Source organism: Corvus cornix, chromosome 6, assembly GCF_000738735.6.
Source record: "Corvus cornix cornix isolate S_Up_H32 chromosome 6, ASM73873v5, whole genome shotgun sequence".
In the NCBI taxonomy this organism is placed as follows: Eukaryota; Metazoa; Chordata; class Aves; order Passeriformes; family Corvidae; genus Corvus; species Corvus cornix.
Window position 1 is genome coordinate 1,026,256 of NC_046336.1, and position 19,740 is coordinate 1,045,995.

Genomic DNA, 19,740 nt, shown 5'->3' on the forward strand with positions numbered 1-19,740 from the left:
TGTGGTTTGCTGGAGCACTGTTCCTTCATAAAGGAAACTGATCTATCAGTGCAACCCCTAACCCCTTCAAATAGCCCAAAACCCCAAAAGATTCCAGAGCCAACGGAGCAGCTTTGATACCAACTGCAATGTGAAATATTTGTGGGGAAGTAGAGAGGAGAACGTTTTACAAGTCTGTCTCTCTGCAGCTGCAAGCGCCCAGGGCAGTGTGTTCCTGCTCCTGCATGAAGCAGTGTCAGGTATTTCACACCTGACTCAGATGAAAAATTCCCTGGATCAGCTGCCATGCCACCAAACCCCGGGACTGGATTGGGAACCTCCAGAAGGAATCAGCAGGGAGTCACCCGTAACACAATCAGGCAGCACCTCCGGCACAGGGGGTAATAAATATCTCCATTTATGGCACTGAAACGGCTCCATTTGGCTCTCACGGAGGGGTTAAATGATATTTTTTTCCTTCCTGCACTCCCAAACTCTGTGAGAGGCTGAAGCTTCAGGAGGGAGGAACCAGGGCCTTTCCCACTGAAGTGAAACACTGGCATCAGCTTTAGGGTACAGGGAGGGAGAGCTTCACCCTAAAACACAACCCAACAGTGCTTTAGCTTTGCTTCTTTAAAAATATCAAAATGAGGAATATTTCCAGGCACCCCGGAAGTGTAAGGAGTGAAAGCTATTGAAACCCCATGGGAGTGTGGGAATGTGTTTAATCACAATGGCATTGAGAGTTTGAGTTCACCAGAATGAATTCGAGAGACTTTCATAAAATCCCGGAGTGGTTTGGGTGGGAAGGGATCCCAAAGCCCACCCAGTGCCACCCCTGCCATGGCAGGGACACCTCCCACTGTGCCAGGCTGCTCCCAGCCCCAATGTCCAGCCTGGCCTTGGGCACTGCCAGGGATCCAGGGCAGCCCCAGCTGCTCTGGGCACCCTGTGCCAGGGCCTGCCCACCCTGCCAGGGAACAATTCCTTCCCAATATCCCACCTAAATCTCCCCTGCTTCAGCTTCTGGATCATTCTGCGTTTTTCTCTGTGGTTGGCCTGTTTTGCTGGGAGTTCCAAAGGCTCAGAAGCCCAAACACACACAAAATAAACAAACAAAACAAACACAACCCCCCACAAAAGCCCCTTTAGCTGTTTTCTCAGAAGCAGCTGAGAAGCAGCTGCCACATCCCCGTGCCATAATCCAGCTTTGCTAAGCCTTGTGGAACTTCCCTCATTTACACTGGCTGGGAACTCTGCTCCCTGCGCTCTGGGAATTCTCTCAGAGGTTGTGGCTTTGCAGCACTGCTCGGTGTTTGCAGCGATCCAATCCCTGCCAGGTGCTGACACCCTTCAGCTCCCATCCACATCACCGCATCCAGCAGCAGCCCTGGCACAGGCACAGAGGAATTGCCTGCAGGAGCGCTGCCGTGAGCCACCACGGATCATAAAGCTCCTCTTGAGCTGCTAAAGGTGCCCAGCTAATCCTTTCCCAATTTATAAATCTGTTTCTCGCCCAAGAGTGAATCCCTCTGTCGCTGGTAATTGGACACCTCGTCCAGGGAGGAGCTGCAGGTGAGGAGCAAGGAAAGCCAAAGGCAGGAGCAGCCCCTCTGACAGCCTGGGAGAGCTGGGGGTGCTCACCTGGAGAGGAGAAGGCTCCAGGGAGAGCTCAGAGCCCCTTGCAGGGCCTAAAGGGGCTCCAGGAGAGCTGGAGAGGACTGGGGACAAGGCATGGAGGGACAGGACCCAGGGAATGGCTTCCCAGTGCCAGAGGGCAGGGGCTGGATGGGAGATTGGGAACTGGGAATTGTTCCCTGGGAGGGTGGGCAGGCCCTGGCACAGGGTGCCCAGAGCAGCTGGGGCTGCCCCTGGATCCCTGGCAGTGCCCAAGGCCAGGCTGGACATTGGGGCTGGGAGCAGCCTGGGACAGTGGGAGGTGTCCCTGCCCATGGCAGGGGTGGGAACTGGATCAGCTTTAGGGTCCCTTCCAACCCAAACCAGTCCAGGATTCCCTGGTTCTGTGACAGGATTCCCAGCAGATTTCTGGCCAAGCCAAGACCCACCAGGATGAGGATCCCACCCCTCACACCCAGATCTCCCCATTCCCACTGCCACACGGACAGAACACTCTCAAATCCAATGCCACCACATAAATTAAACATTAAGTCCATAAATTGAAAGTTTTTACCATTTTTCATCCCCTTCGCAGCAGCACTTTTGTTCCCAGCTGTTTTTCTGGTTTGCTTTTTGTTTTCTTTTCATAACTTTATGATTTTATGGCAGAACAAAGAAACTCCCTGGTTTCTGTCAGCCTTTGCTCGCTGGTGACTCACGTGCTCTGGGGGGAAAGCCAAGGCTCTGGCTGCAAAAGGAATTAATTCTCAAATTCCTAAACTGCTCCTAAATAGATTGAAAGCACAGATTTAAATCGACATAGATTTCAAGTACATCTTTACCATACTTAAAGCTTTAGGAGAAACTTGTGTGTGAGTAACACCCAAAACTCATCTTGTGGGTTTTGTTTCAGAATCCATTTCAAAAACAACACCAGGCAGCTGGAATTTGGGAGGAATGACGGCAGAAGTTGACAGTAATTTTGCAGGAACGGGAATAAAGGATGGATACACTCAATTTTTTTTGATGTTAGATGATTTTTCTTGTGTTCTTAAACATGGACATTAAACCTTCTAAAGACATCCTAAGACACGTAATTGTGAAGGGAGGATTTTACAAGAGAATGATGAATTAATTATCTGTGAGTGAAGCTGATGGAATCCTGGGATCTCTCAAGCTGGAAGGGACCCACAAGGATCCCTGAGTCCGTCTGCTCCTCACCTGAGGTAACATCTCCTGTTTGCCTCTGGAGTTCCTCACCCCAGTCCAGGTCTGTGATCTGCACCTGCTCCCTCCTCACTTTTGTTTTTACCCTTTTTTTTCCTTTTTTTCACTCTGATCTCTGTCCAGGGAGAGATTTCCAATGATTTGTCCTCCAGGATAAATCAGAATCTCCTCCCTCTGTTTGGTTGTTAATCCTGAGATCGAAGACCAGCGTGGTCCTTACCTTTGTCCAGCTTCACACCTGCAGAAGGGCAAAGTGTCTCCTCCAGTTAAACCAGTGCAAGGACACTGGGGAAAAACAAATAAATGAAGCAGCTACATCCAAAAAAAAAAAAAGGGGAAAAGGGAATCTGAAAGGATTATTCTTCTTTCCTACTTTGCCGCACTGCTGGGCTCTCCTGGCTGGAGAGCACGGGGACCCTCCCTGCTCCCAGGGCTGATGGGGACTCTCTGCCAGCCTGAGCATGGATTACAGCAGCTTCCAGGCTCCTTGGAGGAGTATTTTCCCTCAGGAATCTCAGCCACGCAGAGCCGGTTCGCGGCACAAATCCTGCACAAATCCCACGTTATCCTTTGCACCGGGATTGCTCCAGGGCAGCCCAGGGCCAGGCTGTGCTCGGTGCTCTGGAAACTCAGCACTGGGAACCCTTTCCCAGTGAGGGATGAGGAGAAAATGCCCTGGGAGCAGCTGCCTGAGGGGTGTGGGGCTGGGGCTCCTTCCAGCCAAACTCCTTTTCCATGAGGGAAATCTCTCGGAGCACTCCGGGGCATGAGCAGCAGCCCAGCAGGAAAATGCAGAAAGAGAAGCAAAGTGGATTGGTTTTTCCACTAAAAAGCTAAAAGAAGAAGAACCACGGTTTTATATTTATATTTATTTATTTGGGCAGTGCCATAAATCAAGGCCAGTTCAGGTGGGGCTTGGGAAAACCTGGTCTGGTGGAAGGTGTGAGGAGAAGAGAAGGGGGGAAGGCCTTAAAGTGACAGAAAGGAGCTTTAGATTGGATTTTAGGAAGGAATTGTTCCCTGGCAAGGTGGGCAGGCCCTGGCACAGGGTGCCCAGAGCAGCTGGGGCTGCCCCTGGATCCCTGGCAGTGGCCAAGGCCAGGCTGGACATTGGGGCTGGGAGCAGCCTGGGACAGTGGGAGGTGTCCCTGCCCGTGGGACAGGGATGAGCTTTAGGGTCCCTCCCACCCCAACCATTCCTTGATTCCATGATAAATTACAACTCTTTGATCTTTACTCGAAGGAGGAAAATCACCAAGGCAGACTGGCTCCTGTTGGAGGCCAGGGCTAAACCCAGCCCTGCACAAACTTAGGGATGATTTAATGGGAAAACTTCCAAGCTCTCACCTAGCACTGCACACTGGATGTCAGGCACCAGCAGGGGAAAACTTCTCCTTTGAATTCCCAGATCTGGTGGGATTCCTTCGTAATCCACACTCTTCTCCAGGCCTTTTGAAGCTTCACTTTAGGCTGAGTTCAAGTAAGCAGTCTTGATTTGTGATTCCTCACAGCATTTTCACTCTGGAGCTCTCTGTTGCTTTGTTTGCTTGGAAAAGAGGACAAAAACCGGGAGTGAAGAGAAATCACTCTGTAAATCAATGCCTGGAGTGCCCTTAGCTGAGAAATGATTTTATTTATTAAAGATGTGAAAATCCCCCTTCCATTTCACACCTAAATCTTCACTTAAGCACGATAACTCCAGTCCTGGATGAGGAACAACCAGGGAGAAGGAGAAATGTTTGGGAGTAGCAGAAACAGTGGGGGTTGAGCTCAGGGTTTTATAACACACAAAAAAGAGAGAATGGAGTCTTACAACACCAAAAAGAGAGAACAGAATCTGAAATATGGCCCTAAAATCTGCTCCATCCCTGTGACAGCAGCTTTTCCCAGCTGTCTGACAGCTCTAAAGATGTTCCATCCGAAGGAGTAACAGAGGCATTTGTCACCCAGGTCAGCGGTTATTTTACCCCCAGTTTAGGTTTTCTGACTCGTTCAGGAATCAAAGGCTTGTGACAGGCACAGGATGATGAAGGATTTGGGCAGTGCTGACCCACAACACATCCCCCACCTCTGCCATGTCCAACCTGCTCAGGAATTGCCCTTCCCGTAGTCCTTTCTTATTTATACTGCTACAAACAAACATTCCTCTGCTCACATTTGGTAGTGGAACAGCATCACTTTAATATTAATCCATCCTCCTCCTGGAGAAATTAAAGTTCTGCAGTGGCTTCCCAGTGACTTGGGAAGAAAAAATTCCTCTTTTAACATAATTTACTTTATTTTTTTTTTTTTTTCATTTTAACTGGAAAATTCCCATTTGGCTCAAACCAAAGAGTGTTGATTTTAGTTTCTGGGGTTTTAAGTAGCAGCAATGTTGGGAATGAGGAAGGAGCTACAGTGGCAACTGGGCTGCCAAGTCTTACTTCTCCATTCAACAGCCCTCCTTCCCATCCATAGGATTTGACGGGATATTGGGAAGGAATTCTTGGTTGTGAGGACGGTGAGGGACTGGAATGGATTTCCCAGAGCAGCTGTGGCTGCCCCTGGATCCCTGGCAGTGTCCCAGGCCAGGCTGGATGGAGCTTGGAGCAGCCGGGGACAGTGGAAGGTGTCCCTGCCCATGGGATGAGCTTTAAGGACCATTTGGGATTCTGGGATCCCATCCAGTCTCAGAGCAGGTTTCCCCCACGGAGTCCTCAGCTCACTGCAGATCCTCAGATCCTCTGTCTGCCCAGGCAGACTCAGCTCAGCCCATCCCAGTTCCTGCTGGCTCCCACTGGGATGTCAGGGGACACTTGGGCTCAGCATTCCAGGGAAGAGGAAGGGTTGGGAAGAGTTTTGTTCCTGCAGGGAGAGTGGAGAAAGCAGCCATGAGAACGTGTTCCTCCAGCAGCAGCACCGGCCTGCACCCCCTCCTATCCCAGAGAACATTGCATGGGCTATGCCCGGGAAACCCCCAAAAACAAGCAGGGAGCTGACAGCATTTTTGGTTAAAAAGAGGTGGATTTCTGTGTTTGGCTGGGATGGGCTCCCAAAGAGCTCCCAGAAGATGAATCCTCCCTATCCTGTGGCTGTTTTCACAGCGACTCAGTGAAGGGCAGCTCCTCCTCTCAGTGAAACCCTCCTGCTGCTGACTGAGGCATGTTGAGAAGCTGAAATAAATGATTCCTCTTGTTGGTGGGGTCTCTGAGCACAGTGCATCCAAAAATCAGAAAATAACACCATAGTGCAAGCACAGCACTATCATGAACAAGTTGTAACAATTGAATTCATTATTGGAAGCTAAATTTCCCCTATTTTCAGCAAGGTCCCATGCCTTTGGGATGGATTGAGCAGCTCTGTCCCCTCCAGCAATAAAACCTTAATAGACTGAAATGTCTCAATTGTGTGCCTGGCAATGGGATGCAGTTTCATTTTATAAGGGGCCATCAATAATACATAAAAAATATTGTAAACCAGCATGTGATTATTTTAATTCCTCGGAGCAGGTCTGGAGAAACAGGGGGTGGGGTGCAACACTCAGCAGGGGCCAAATGCAATTATTTATTCCTGCTAAATTCCACTGGAGATGGTCAGACCCTGCTGTTCCAAAACCTCCCTGTAGTCTTGGTGCCCAGGGAATTGTGGATTCCTCATCCCTGGCAGTGCCCAAGGCCAGGCTGGACATTGGGGCTTGGAGCAGCCTGGGACAGTGGAGGTGTCCCTGCCCAGGGCAGGGGTGGGATAGGATGAGCTTTAAGGTCCTTCCCACCCAAACCACACAATTCCTTGCTCATTAAATCATAATCCTAAAATACCAGCCCTGCCCAGCCAACTGCATCAGCCTCTGGGTTTGAGGGTTAATAGACTGGGCAGGATTAAGTTTTAAGTTGTGGTTTTTAACCAAAAACCTCTCTTAGGGCAGAGGCTGGGGCTTGAGGACACGTTTTTCCATTATCACAGCTCTGATCCCTGGCCACAGAATGGACTCGTCACTGGGGACAGCACAAGGGTAAAGAGAAGGAGTTTCCTCCAGCCATGGTCTGACTGCACTGCACCTGTGCAGCACTGCACTGACTCTGCACTGCACGCTGCACAGGCACCATCCTGCTTTTCCAGCCCAGGGTTCCCACGGTGGCAGGAATTTGTTCCAGTCAGGTGACAGGAGCCAGGTGTGAGGGACCAGGCTGTGCCAGGTGTGGCTGCAGCCCCCACAGAGACCCTCTGCCTCCTCCTGGGCCCGTTCTGGGACCTGTCCTAGAAATCCCAAACACAATGAGAGGCCACTCAATAATGCAGGGAAGGAGGAAGAGGAGGAGGATTTTAAGGAGCCTGGGATTTCATTGCAAGGTTGGGAAGGGTAAATTGGAATTTGGCTCTCCCTCATGGGAATAACAGGGGAGCCACTGAGTGTTCCACTACAGACTGACTTTTAGTTTACTTCTCTTTTACCTAAAAAGAGAAATTATGGGGTATTTAAGTTATGCATGTGTAATTAGCACATAATCTATTTTAGCATTATGGCAGGGGGTGGGAATCACGGGACCTTTAAAGTCCCCTCCACCCCAAAGCAGTCTGTGACACTCTGGTCTAAAAGAATTAAAGTCCAAGCACAGAGCTGATCTGTCATTCAAGTACAATTAAAGCTATTTAATTAGTATTTAACGTGGTGAGAATGCACATCGTAAACTCATACAACAGAAGGTGAGAGATCATGGAATCACAGAATCTCCTGAGCTGGAAGGGACCCCCAAGGATCATCCATCCCAACACCCCCCCGTGCCTCAGAGCTTTGGCCAAACCCTTTTGGGCTGCAGTTTCTCCCTTTTTCACCAGTGCAAAGCCCAGCCCAGCTAAGCCCGAGCCACCCCAGGCATCAGGAGGGGACATTTCTGTGGGCAGACAAGGCCAATGTCTCCTGCAGCTGTGCACAGCAGCATGAACACATTCTGCCAGCGAGGCTCCCTTCTCCTGCCAGATCAGCATTTTCCCTGGATAAACTTGCCCGAGTGCATTATTTACAGGAACAACAACAGATCTGGGACAGGTCCTCGGGCAGCAGGAGCAGCCTCCCTGCAGGGAAAGCTGCGGGGTTCCTCACGCTGCAGCTTTGCTCTGGAAAGGATAAACCCTGGCAGATGGGTTCATCCAGAAAGAACACCCGAGGTTCACACCTGCAGACCTTTCCAAAACAATGAGCGTGCACGAAGGCACAGGGAGGTGATCAGGGGCCTGAGAGGGGCTGAGAGGGGGGGACAAGCCAGGCCTCCGAGGCACCACACAGCACCTGGGACAGGTGACACACCCCGCACACATCTCAGCCAGGGAAGAACAGGAGAACCCCCGCACTGCCACAGCCTCTGAGAAGTGGCTCCACAGCTGAAAGCTCTTCCCTCAGCAGCCTCTTGGAGCTCCATGCTCCCCGCAGACAGAGCCCGGCAGGCTGGGGAGATGTGCTGCGTTGTGACATCTGCAGTCACATCAGAGCCCGACACAAGAGATGCAATGTGACAGGAGGCAGCAGCTCCACATGCAGCAGTTGAGGGCTGAGGAATCTGCTTTTCCCTCGGCTCTGCACTTCTGGCAGGAGCTGCACTCCCGGAGTGGCCCAGCAGCGCTCCCTGCTCGCCTCCAGCTCCCCTCCCGTGGGATCAGGCTCCCAAAGCCACGTGTTGAATGTTCTGACATTTCACAGTGCTCCTGCTCCAAACCCCACATCATCACCCACTGCATCTGCTTGAGGATAAGGCATTCAAATGAAAATAACACCAGTGTAAGTGACACATGGCAGGGCTCGGGGTGCCATGCGCCAGCTCTGTCCTCCCCCTCCGCGCTCTGTGTCACACACAGAGTTGGGGATGACAGATCGTGGCTTGGATTGACTCGGAGAGCAGCCTCCTCTCCGCAGCTGTGGCCAGGCTCCTTCCCCTGGTGATTCCACAGACCCCAGTCTCACCAGATGATTCTCCATCCCCAGCACGTGGACCTTCATGAAGCATCCTCTTCAAATCGAGCGTGTTTTGCAGCACCCCTCCCGTGTGTGAGGGGGACTAGCCAGACACAGTTTGCACCCCGCAGCGGCAGAGCTGAGAGCTAAACCCAACAAATCTATAGGACAACGCGCAGTTAATTAATCCCTCCTCATTAAACAGAGCAGGTCCCCGGCGACTCCCCCATCAGGGTGTGGCTGTGTCCGGAGGAAACGACCTGGGCCTAAAGGAAAGGAAAACCCAGGCAAGGATTTACAGCAACTTGCTCATTAATTAGCACCTGAATTGTGGAGTGTGGAAGCGCAGGGGCGGCTCCGATCCCTGCTCTGGGACCAGTGACCCCAGGGAGCGGCTGGAGCTGTGCCAGGGGGGGTTTAGGTTGGATATCAGGGAAAGGTTCTTCCCCCAGAGGGTGCTGGGCACTGCCCAGGCTCCCCAGGGAATGGGCACGGCCCCGAGGCTGCCAGAGCTCCAGGAGCGTTTGGACAGCGCTGCCAGGGATGCCCAGGGTGGGATTTTGGGGTGTCTGGGCAGGGCCAGGGCTGGAATGGATGATCCTGTGGGTCCCTTCCAGCTCAGGACATTCTGGGATTCTAAAATCCCCTTTCCCTTGCAGGGCAGCCACCGCAGCCCCTCACGGTGACTCTGACCCCAGGGGACCATCAGTGCCTGCACCCTTTGGCTGCTCGCAGGGAAACACCAGAATTTTCCTAATTCCCAGTTCCCAGACTGTCTTCAGCAGCGTGGCAGTCCCCAAAGCAAAACCAAAGGTTGTTGGTGAGGATTTCTCCCCACTTCCTTGGTGCAGCTCCAAATATTAAAACCCAAGAGCAGCCGATGGTGTCCTCTACCCTGCCCTGAGGCTGAGGGATTTGTAGGGAAAAAGATTTCCGAGATCATCAGTCCAACCTCTGGCTGATCACCGCCACCCCCACTAAACTTCACGGCAAAGCACCACAAAAACCCAAAATGTTTTGTAAAAAACAAAAATGTTTTTAACCCTTCCAGCCACGGAGACTCCATATGAACCCTCATGAGAAGCATCCCCACGTACCAAGAAGTCCCCGGAGCCTGGACAGGTTTTGGCAGGAGGCTTTCAGCCTGTGCAAAGCCCCACAGCTTCCCTGAAATCGGTCTCTGCCTCCAGGGAACACGGACCCAGCCCGGGAACAGTGCCCTGGAGCGTTCCTGCTCTGCTTCCCAGCGCGATTGCCAGAAGACAAAAGAAAACATGTTTGCTGCATGAGAAATGCGCTCCCAGCTCAGGAGAGGGAAGGAAACTTCATTTTCTTTAAAGAATAGTTGGAAAATTGGATATTTCTGAAAAATGAACCCTGTGAATATCAAGCAGCCGAGTCCCTGAGGAGCAGCAGCTTCCCAAGGAAACCTCTGAGGATCCTCCCGAGCACACAGCATGAATAATTCCCGAAATAATCATCGCGGGAAGCAGAGAGGTGGCTCAACAATTTCAAGTGAGGGAATCACTGCAGGGAGACAAATCTGAGCCGGGTGCCATTCCATGAATTCAGTGACATTGAGGTGGAGTCCCCATGCCTGGAGGGGTTTAACAACCGTGGGGATGTGGTGGCCTTGGCAGTGCTGGCAATGGTTGGGATCGATGTTCCCAGAGGGCTTTTCCAAGGGCAATGATGCTGTGACCCCTCTGTCCATCCCCTGGGGACACGGGTGGTGGCAGGCCCTGGCAGCAGGTCCCATCCCCCAGCCCTGCCACTGCCCCAGCCAAGCCTGGCCCTGAGGCCGCCTCCCCAAGTGATTTTGGGATGTGAAGGGTCAGTGAAACCCTGCTCTAACCCACGCGCCCTGAGGCATCACTGAGCACTGAAGACAACTGGGCTGGGCCAGCGTTTGCCACCCTGGGAAGGGACCAGAGCCAGGATTGCTCCACATGAGGCCAGGGAGCCGGAGGGACATGAGGAGCAGGGGCTGGGAAGGCTCTAATTCCTGCTCAGGAACCGTGAGAGAAATCACTTTCATATCAAAGATACACAGGGGCTTATAAATATTTACGTGAGGCCTGCAGAAAATCCATGGTAGGGCACAAATAAAATATTTTTTACAAGACTTAAAAAGTGACAGGTGCTTTGTGAGGAGCAGGTGGGAGTGGGGTTTTTGGGATCCTGGGAGCAGTCATGCAGACCTGGCACTGCTGGGCTGCTCTGAAGAGATGCTGCAGAGGGGCAGAGGTGCGGGTTAAGGAGCTGTGGTAAGAATTTCCCTCCCTCTGTGCTCTGCAGGTCCCCTCTGCCCCTCCTCTGTCCCTCCCAGCAGCTCCTCACACACACAAAGCTTCTCCACCAGCACAAAAACATCACCTGATCCAGGCCAGGTCCCTGCAGGGGATTATTTACCCAGTGTAAGGCTGAATCTGGAGGGTTTGAATCACTTGGTTCTGCTCTGGGGGCTCCTCCTTTGCCACTGCAAACCTGCAAAGAGAGAAAACAGAGAAAAAAATTGTAATTAAAAAAAAAAACAAACCAACCCAAAACCAACCAATCAAAAAAAATCAACACAAAACAAACAAAAACCCAAACAAAAAAAATAACCCCCTCAAAATGCCCAACAAAAAAACCTCAAACAAACCAAAACAACAACAAAAAAAAAAAACCCCAACCAAACAGAAAAAAAACCCCAAAAAACTCTAAACCCAAAACACAACCCAAACCACATAAAAGTCTCCACATTCACAGTATTTTGAGTTTCTGACGTCCCAGTGCTTGCCTCTGGGAAGGTTTCCATTGATTTCATTTCCCAGGGGCCCCTGAAAGTCCAGCAGGACCCCCCTCACCCCTGTGCCAGGCAGGACAGAAACCACTGGCTGGGGTTGGATATGACAGAAACCTCAGCTGGGGCTGAGGGGCAAAGGGAAATCTCTGCTTTTTCTCCCAGTGAATCACCCAGGAAGGAGGAAACTCAATTGCTCCTCCTGTGAAGGAATGAGGTGTCCAAAGAGAGTTCACGGGGCTGCCCAGCTCAGGGGCATTACCCACAGTGACCCCTCCTCTTACCTCCTATCAACCTTTTATGGCTTTGGGGGGTATTTAGGGATCCCACTGGCATTAATCAGCATTTCTTCCTCTCTGAAAAATAGGATCAGCAAATTTAGCAACTTGTGAAATCCTTAAAGCCCATAGTCTCACACCCACACAGCCCTGAATTTGGTTTATCAGAGAATCCCAGACTGGTTTGGGTGGGAGGGACCTCAAAGCCCATCCAGTGCCACCCCTGTCATGGGCAGGGACACCTCCCACTGTGCCAGGCTGCTCCCAGCCCCAATGTCCAGCCTGGCCTTGGGCACTGCCAGGGATCCAGGGGCAGCCCCAGCTGCTCTGGGCACCCTGTGCCAGGGCCTGCCCACCCTCCCAGGGAACAATTCCTGCCCAATCTCCCATCCAGCCCTTCTTGCACCACTTCACTCAGCACACCCAGAGTGAAGCAGTGCTCTGGTGATCCATAACCCCGTGCTGCTGCTTTGTCACCACTCAAATCCTAAGCACTGAGATAAACTTCATCCAATCTAATGCCTGGAAGCCTTCAGAAAACCTGAGGGAACAGATCTGACTCTGTGCCTGCCGTCCATCCCTCCCTGCTGCCGGCTCTCAGAGTGCTCAGCACTTACACAGGGGTCAGGGACACTCAGAGATTGATCCCACACAGTCCCCAGGAGATCTGTAATTAGATATTGGCTCCCTTATCTCTGCAGAGTGTAAGTGAGATAGGCAGGATTAGGCCCTAAATCGGCCCGGGGCCACAGGGACGCCCTGCTTTAGCCACTAATCCCTACTCATCTCTGCTCCAAGATTAACTCGATGACAACACTCTAAGCCTTACTTTGAAAGGCAGGCACAGAGCCGTGGGAGTTATTGCTGTCACCAGATCTGAGGATGGGAACGTGCCGAGTCAAAGTGCCCCGAAGGTCCTTGTCAAAACCACTGAGCAAAAGGTTCTTCCCCCAGAGGGTGCTGGGCACTGCCCAGGCTCCCCAGGGAATGGTCCCGGCCCCGAGGCTGCCAGAGCTCCAGGAGCGTTTGGACAGCGCTGCCAGGGATGCCCAGGGTGGGGTTGTTGGGGTGTCTGGGCAGGGCCAGGAGCTGGAATGGATGATCCTGTGGCTCCCTTCCAGCTTAGGACATTCCATGATCCTGCGGTTCAGTGACCCAGGGCTGTGAGGCAGCTGCAGCCCAAGGAGGCAGAACAGGACTGACCAAATTCCATCTTCTTCCAGCACTGTCCTTGCCTTTGCCAGCACCCTGACTTCCCTCCCTCCCTGGTGAAGGTGGCTCTGCTTCCCCCCTTCCCCAGAGTCCTGAATTTGGTAAAAGGGGCTAACATGGAATCCTCTGAACTGTGGAATTATTAAGGTTGGAAACAAACTGAAGATCATCAACCATCACCCAACAGCCCCATGGTCACCACTGCCCCTGTCCTCAAGCAGTGTTCTGAACACTTCCAGGGATGGTGACCCCTACACTTCCCTGTTCCAATGCTTGACAACTTCTTCTGTGGGGAAATTTTCCTTAAGGTCCCATCAAACCTCTTGTGGTGTAAGCTGTGGCCCTTCCCTGTTATCCTGTCCCTTGTTTCCTGGGAGAAGCCAGTGCAGGCCTGTAACAAGGGCCAAAAACAAATAACCAGCATTCCCAGGGCTGTGGAATTCTACACCAAAAGCATCTTTGTCCTGATCAGAGTGTAAGGTTTGGCACAGCCTCTTTCACACCACAAACTCCATCACATAAAGATCCCTCCCATCACAGGGATAATCCCCCAGAGAAGAGATAAATTGTCTGATTTCCACGTGCGGGATCTAACCCAAATCCTTTTGATTCATCATAAGCCATTAATGGCAATGGTAATGAGCATGCACTGAACATCCCATAAAATATGTAAAGCCTGGATGGCTCTCAATAGATCTTGGCAAGTGCCTCGTTTAACCTTCACAGCTCATAAAAAACTGCTCCAACTTGCCCGTCTCAGACATGAAAACCATTGATTGTTTACAGCTTTGCATGACCTTTTGTGACAAGTGAGGAAAATGATGAGATATTCGGGTGTAATTCAATCATGAAATATGCTCCAAATTATGTGGGGTTGCAAAGTGCCCACGCACATTTATTTCAGCTCCAAGTCTCATCCAAGTCTTTGGAGAAGATGTGTGGGGAACTATTTCCAAGTGTGGTGTTCTGAGTGCAGATAAACTGTTAACGCCTGGGAGACAGCAGGGCTGAAAAGTTGCTCATAACTATAAAATCTATAATTAATTTAAAAAAACATCAGCCAAATGACACTTTGCAGTTATAGATGTGCAGCACAGACACCGAGATCCTCTCCTGGGAAAGCTGTGCACGGCCTTCCCCAGACTCACAGGAAACGTTCAGCCTCCACATCATCAAATCTCAGTCTGACAGCACCTTCGTCACCCACCTGGAACCCGAGCCTCAAATGAGATCTTTGCTTCCCTGCTGATCCCACAACGCAGCCCTTCAGGGGTTAAAAACAGGACATCAAATCTTCCTCTCCTCTGGGATCTCACTTCTCTTCCTCCTCCTCCTCCTATTTCCAGTTTCTTTCACTTCAAACCCTTCTCACCACCCGAGCTCCGCCTCCCGTGACAGGGAATTATTCTCTTCCTGCAAACCTGTAATCACCAGCCACGAGTGACCCCTGCAATGGATTTTTGGGAGCACAGTGTTACAGAACCACCTGGAAACCGGAATATATCCGGTGCCAGAATATATCTTTTGTTATGCCTTATTCCAGCCCTGTGGCTCCTGTGCGTAACAGAGGTCAGGGAATCATGGAATGGCCATCCCAGGGGTCCTGTCCTGCTCACAGAGGGCAGAGGCCGGAGTTGCAGCCCCAGGAGCATCCCCCACCCAGCTGGACACACTCAGTGACCTCAGCTGCTCCTCAGGGCCCTTCCCCATCCTCAGAGCTCACGGATTCCTCTCGTGAAGGCTGAGCCTGCAGTGGTTTGAGGGCTCTCAATATTCCAGAGGCTCAGATCCCTCCCGGAGCTGCCCTGTGGAAGGAGCAGCTGCACTGCAGGCAGGGAGCACAGCAGGGCACACTCCCTGACCTCTCCCCAGCCAAACTGAACTGCCCAGCTCAAGTGGAGGGATGTTTACTGAGACTGGTAATGCCTGGTCCTTCCCCTTCGTCAGCACTGAGCTCTGCAGCAGCATGTTCAGGAATCTCAGTGCCTGGAATGGGAAGGAGTGACAGGGACCAACTCCTGTTAAACCCTCAGCTGTCAAAGTCCTGCCCAGATTCAGCTTTTTTACAGCACACTGTAGTTTTACAGCAGGCAAAACCCTTTAATGCCCAGTTCAGGAAAACAATTCAGTCTGATTTTTAGGGATATGCATCAGATGGATCCCATCCACCCCAGGTCTGAGGATGGGAACGTGCTGAGTCAAACTGCCCAGAAGGTCCTGCTCATCACCATCATTCCTTGTAAAAACCAGTGCTTTGAGTCACTCAAACACCTCAAACCCCAACTTTTACTATAATTTATGTCCCGCTGTATGTTTGTATTTTATCATTTCCACTTCAGCTTGAGCATCAGTCACTTGTGGAAAGACAAAGTTTCCTTCAACAGGTGTTGGTTTGGAAGGAGTCCCAGAATGTCTCCCAAAATAAAACCTGCAGCCTTCTGAGGCGGGATGAGCTTCCCTAGCTGGAATGGGATATTGAAAGCTTTTTACAGGTTGTAAATGTTTAAATCTTACTGCAAACAGGATCTCAGAATCACAGTGGAAATGTTTAAATCTTACTGCAAACAGGATCACAGAATCAGAGTGGAAATGCTTAAATCTTACTGCAGACAGGATCACAATGCATCAAAGGTGGCCCAGGAGAGCATCCTTAATGAGCAGTGACAGCTCTGCTCTGCCAGAGCCCCAGCCCTGCCCCTCCCAGGCAGCAGCTCTGCCAGAGCCCACAGAACACAACTGTTGGAGCAGCAGAAGACAAAAGGGACGCTAATTATTAATTAGCAGAGCTCCAGGCAATTGTGTATCGATGACACAGGCAGGCAGGCAGGGACGGAGCAGTGAGAGCCTGGCCCCGGCACTGCTCCTGCCCCAGGGCAGTCGCACCTTTGTGCCCGTGAGCAGCTGCCGGAGCCGGGCGGTGCGGGCAGGGAGGGCAGGGACCCAGCCCCGCTCCCGTGCCGTGCATGCCGTGATTGTTTAAATCTCGGGCGTCAGCGTGGCACGGGTGAAGGGCAGGAGCAGCACAACTGGATGTGCTGGGAACCAGGAGCTGATCTGCTTTCCTTCGGTTCATGTCTCCACTTGAAAACTTGGGCAGAGAGCAGATTTTCCAGCCCATCCATGGATCCATGGATCCATGGATCCATGGATCCATCCATCCATCCCTCCATCCATCCATGGATCCATGGATCCATCCATCCCTCCATCCATCCCTCCCTCCATCCATCCATCCACCCCTCCATCCATCCCTCCATCCATCCATCCATCCATCCATCCATGGATCCATCCATCCCTCCATCCATCCCTCCATCCCTCCATCCATCCATCCATCCATCCATCCATCCATCCATCCATCCATCCATCCATCCCTCCCTCCCTCCCTCCATCCCTCCTTCCCTCCCTCCATCCCTCCATCCATCCATCCATCCCTTCCTCCCTCCATCCCTCCCTCCATCCATCCCTCCATCCCTCCATCCATCCATCCATCCCTTCCTCCCTCCATCCATCCCTCCATCCATCCCTCCATCCATCCATCCATCCATCCATCCATCCATCCATCCATCCCTTCCTCCATCCATCCATCCATCCATCCATCCATCCATCCATCCATCCATCCATCCATCCATCCCTCCCTCCATCCATCCCTCCCTCCATCCCTCCACCCCTCCCAGCTGCAGCCCCTGCCTCTCCTGGGATTCCCAGCTGCATTCCGCCTGTGTTTGTACCAACAGCACCAGCTCAGGAACAGCTGTGCTGGTCCAAGTCCATCACCAGGACTTTCTGTGCAAATCCTGGAGGAACTGTGCTTCCCAGGAAATCCCATGGCATAACAGAGCCAAGCAGGAATACTGCTGGACATCTCGTGCAGCTCCACTGGTCTGAGGAGAACCTCAGATCCTGTGGGATTAGGGGGACGAGGCAGCAAATGCAACAAAGCCAGAAAATGGGGCTGTGTCAAGGGAAGCACAGTCAGCTGTTGACCCACCAATATCGACAATTAATTCTTGCAGCTGTAACGAGTTTGAGGCAGACCTGTGACTCCCCCACACTCCTTTCACACATAAATATAAGGAATTCTCCTCCTCTTGCCCCAGGACTTGCCAGTTAAATATAATCCCCAGTTTCTCAGGAGCAAACAGCAAAGCAAAGGGGTTTGCAGGGAACAACTCTCTCCTCCTGGAGAGTCCAGACACAGGAATATGATGGCGTTTCCCCCTCTCCCTGTGCCCACCATGGACTGCACGAGTCCCCTTTAATTCATTTAATTATACAAGTTCTATTACTTCATCTAAAACAACTTCAAATAGTTTGGGTTCTCTCATGTTTAATGCTTCACTATCAGAGCATTTTTCTTAGATAAGTGAGAAATTAATGCTCCATTTGTTTCTTGTCAAGCTGGATTTTTTCATTCGAATTTCATTTTACTGAACATCTTCCCCAAATGTCAGTCCAGCTGTTCTCAGATGCAGAATAAAATCCATTGCTGGCTTTGTTTCATGCACCACGTAGCAGACACACATCCTTGAGGCCAGAGCATCCCAAATATTTGTGCAAATGGCACAGCTTCCCTGCCAAAATTCAGTTATTCCCACTTTCCCAAATAAATCATAGAACAGCAAGCACTGCACCCTTCCCAAGCTGCAAACAAAACCAGATTTGCAGCTATCTTTCCATGGAAAAGGACTGTTCAAGATGATTTTTACTCACTGATTTATTCCCTGGAGACTTAAACTCTTCCTGTTTAAAGAGGAAATTTTAACATGAGGGGTGAAGCCAGAGGATTTACAGCTCGGCAGGGCTGTTTTCTAAATTCTAAATATTTCTAAATTCAAGTCTTAAGGCACAAGGAAACTCCAAAAATTAAACCAGCAGACCCAGCACAGGCCAGCTCCTAAGAAATGATCTCTTTAAATCAGCTGAATTCCTTGGCTCAGAGAGTGGGATGTGCCCTCCCTCTAGAGTTGTAGCTGGAGCCCAGAGCTGGGAGTGAGAGGAGTCATCCTGCTCTTATCCGTTCAAAAAGAGAAGTGGCCTTGAAAATCCATCTTTGCATCAAATCCTACCAGTAGCATTTCATCCAGCCTCGACCAGGAGCCTTAACACACCCCAGAGCCACTTCCATCAAGAGCTGCAAGCAAACCACTCACACAAACTGGTATTTACATTGTCTCAGCGCTCATTATCCTCAGCACATCTTCCTCTTCACTCCTGGCACAGCGATACAATCAAGCAAATTCCCCCTGAAGAGTTTAATTAAAGCCCTCTCTGCCCTGAAAAGCTGCAGGATCACTCCTTGGAACAACACAGGAATAAAAAGCGTTTGCCTCGCGCCCATTCAAACATCTGAAGTGCAGGCAGGAAGAAAAGGAATAAATAAAACCTCCCAGACAAGCGGCTCTCCTGGAAGAGCCATCTGCTCCCGGTGCCCCAGGAAACGCAGCTCCTCTGGCTTGTCAGCAAATGGGAACCAGCCTCGGAGTTCAGGGAGCCGAGAGCCGCGCTCTGCCCTGATCCTGGCACTCCGGAAATGTCAGGGATAAGCTCATTTCCATCCTGATGAATAATGCACACAACAGCACATGGATGCACGGGAATTCTGCCCTGGGAGCTGGGCAGGTTGGGAAATGGAAGCATGAAAAGAGGGAATGAGGTTCAAGGAGCCTGACACCTCTCAGTGCTGCAGCTATTCCACATTTTTATCACATTAGAAGGAACTGGGCTGGAATAACTCATGTAAGGGAAAATGCATCGGATTTTTTTTCTGGTCCTGGCAGCTTCACTGCACCTCTGCAAAGACAGGGCAGACGTGGCCAAGCTCCTCAGCCAAGTGACACTGGTGACATGGAGCTGTGGCTCCAGATCCTGCCCAGCCCCAGACTGGGAGCTGAGAAATCCCCTCTCACACTCACCCTGCATCCCAAAGGAAGCACAAATTAATACCAAGGCACAGCAAGGCCAAGGATCCACTTGCTCCTGCTGGCAGAACTCCAGGGAGGCCATGGCTCGGCTTCTGCAATTATTCACTGGGGAAGAAAAGGAAAAGAAAAACAAACCCACAGAGAGAAAATTCCCAAGGAAGAGGAATCACCCTTTAGTTTCCTGGTGTTTAATGTGCAGGAGCAATCACAGGCATAAGGGCATTGGGCTTGTGAGCCCATGGAGTCCAACCATCCCAGCACCGCCAAGGCCACCACTGCCCCACGTCCCCAAGTGCCACCTCCACACGGCTTTAAATCCTCCAGAGATGAAGACCCACCTGTGCCAGGCTGGAGCACCCTTTCCAGGAAGGAATTTCCCCAATATCCACCCTGAGCCTGCCCTGGCCCAGCCTGAGGCCGTTCCCTCTCCTCCTGTCCCTGTTCCCTGTGAGCAGAGCCCGACCCCCCTGGCTGCCCCCTCCCAGCCCTTTCCCGCCCCTGATTTTCCTTTGTTTGCACCCATTCTGCTCAATCCAAGAGGAAACAGGCACCAGCAGCCCAGGACTGGTTCTAAGGCATGTTCTGGGGCACAGGCTGGGAATTTTGCCTACAAATGCTGTGCCTGGAGTCTGGGTTTGGAACCCTGCTCTGGATTTAAAAGCTTTCTATTGAATCCTCTCAGTAAGGCCTTGTTTTACAGTCACAGACTCACAGCCTGGGCTGGGTGGAAGGACCCCAAAGCCCACCCAGTGCCACCCCTGCCATGGCAGGGACACCTCCCACTGTGCCAGGCTGCTC

General features: G+C 51.5%; 1 long non-coding RNA gene across 2 annotated transcripts; it reads right to left on the reverse strand.

Annotated features, from left to right (window-relative positions):
- Positions 1-5,427: 5,427 nt before the first annotated feature.
- LOC104694930 lies at positions 5,428-18,494 on the reverse strand. 2 transcript variants are annotated; one of them, XR_752779.2, is made up of 4 exons: positions 18,405-18,494; positions 11,819-11,890; positions 11,162-11,236; positions 5,428-5,667 (listed from the first exon to the last, which is right to left on the reverse strand). It is a non-coding gene; the product is annotated as an uncharacterized LOC104694930 (long non-coding RNA). The 2 variants fall into 2 exon arrangements; XR_752780.2 differs by lacking the exon at positions 5,428-5,667 and adding an exon at positions 7,427-9,015.
- Positions 18,495-19,740: the final 1,246 nt, after the last annotated feature.